This window comes from Solanum tuberosum, unplaced genomic scaffold (assembly GCF_000226075.1).
Source record: "Solanum tuberosum cultivar DM 1-3 516 R44 unplaced genomic scaffold, SolTub_3.0 scf00330, whole genome shotgun sequence".
NCBI classification, from domain to species: domain Eukaryota; kingdom Viridiplantae; phylum Streptophyta; class Magnoliopsida; order Solanales; family Solanaceae; genus Solanum; species Solanum tuberosum.
In genome coordinates this window covers 568,012-570,178 of record NW_006239256.1, presented here as the reverse complement: position 1 = coordinate 570,178, position 2,167 = coordinate 568,012, and positions in this window count along the sequence as shown.

Sequence of the window (2,167 nt, the reverse complement as noted above, 5' to 3'; positions counted from 1 at the left end):
TGAGTCCCATCGCCCGTTGTGTTGAATTAGAATTGAGAAATTATTGGTATGCATTTTTTTCAATAATCATTCTTTGTTTGGCCGATTTTTTAAGTCAGAGAAAGGAGTCATGTTTTTGGTAGGAAACCTCTATTTATGGGAGATAATATATAGCATATTTGAATAAATTAGGGAAGATAAATTATTGGAGAAATTTATGGGAATCGAGATAAGCATGGCTGATTTGGAATTTTTTTAAAAAAATTTAAATTCTACTTTTGAAAAAAAAGTATTGCTATGTTGGTGTAAATACAGTTGTTAAGTTGTATAGTTAAAAAATCGACCCTACAATTATCCTCAAATCATTAAATTCAACCAACAACAACGATGTTATTTCTATAGTCTCCACCACAATCAACACAATTACTATTCCCACTTCATGCCACTACAGAACGAAAATTATTGGCATCGTCCATCAATCATGGACACCATTTCACAAGTATTAGTGAAGAAATTTCCTATTTATATGAGTAAAAATAAAAAGCATTTCATCCCCAACGTGATATCTATGTACTTATCGTAATTCTTTAAGTTATTTCATATTGAGTGGACATGTAAAATTAGGACATATTTGGCTATAAAAATTATTTATTATTTTAAAAATAATATTTTATTTTATTTTAAAAATTAGTGTTTGCTTATTAAAATTTCAAATTCAACTTGAAATTGTATTCAAATGAAAATAATTTATAACTTATTTTTCAACTCACTTTTTATTTTTTAAAACTTTATTCAAGTACATTCAAATATAAATATTATTTTAAAAAAATATAATCAAATACAACTAATGCTTTCCACAGGAAGCAATATAATGGTGGGCTAATAGAATTACAAACTCACTTTGAAAAAAAAACATATGGAGATTAATCTTTTTGGTAATTAGCACCCTTCTACTGCTCAATGGACTATTGGCCAATTTCAAAGATGGAAAATTCTTTATAGTGTCAAAAATAATAGATAATAACATATTGTAAAATATTGATCCAAGTATTAATTGTATCATTTTAGTAATGATAATTTATCAGATATTATAGTGTCAAAAAGGATAAATAATATTTTCAAAAAAAAGAAGAAACTTAAATAAATATATTAATTGTGTCTGACACAAATAAGTTCTTTCCAGATTTCTTTTATTACTTAAAAAATAATACACAATAACCTGTCTATAAAAAAAAGTGACAAAAATACTATACTTTTTTAGATTTATGAAATTTAAGATGCAATAAAAAAATAAAGCATTAGACCTTTCTTTCATAAAAGTTAAAATCAAAATGGTACCATTGCTTTAAAGGGGGGAAAACAAAAAAAAAAACAGCCTCTTAGCTAGGCTTGAACTCGCAATGATGCGATATAATGCCACAACTTTAACGTGTACACTTAAATAAGTTGTGATTATAAAGTATATCATTATATATAATCCTTTATTAGACTATTTATACATATATACATATTTTTAAAAAGATTACTGGGTGCACATGCATCCTCACGCAATCAGGTGGGTCCGCCTCTGTCAGTGAGTGACTATAACTATTCACATACTGCAAAATCAAAAGACGTTGTCAGGCCCCGAGCCTACATCCTGGGCGGGACCGGCACTCGAAGACCACTGCTGGCTACAAGCGAACCCTTGGCCTGGTTTACTTAACTCAACGGAAGACTCAAACTCAACAAAGATAAGTTCATATAATAAACTGGAATGTTATAAAGGAACATTCAACTGGCCATTAAGGCAAACTCAAGTCTCAACATGGAATAATGACAATGAAAAGACTAAAGAACTAAAATCTGACTGTCTATGAAGCCTCTAATAACAACTGAGATGGATGTTGGGACAAACCCCACAACATCCTAATGAGCTAAACTAGGAAACAATGAAATGGATCCTCCAGAATGCAATGAGGCTCACCAACAGACTCTGAACTGCTCACTGGATCAACGATGCGCCGGAATGCCGATCCTAGTTACATGTGTCTGCATCATAAGACGACGCAGGCCAACTGGCATCAGTACATTGAATGTACGAGTATGCAAGTTGGAATGCTAAAACAACATAGGCTTGGAAAAGGAATCTGAAAGAAACATTTACCTTGACTCTTCTCAACTTATGAATACTTAACTGAACTCATTT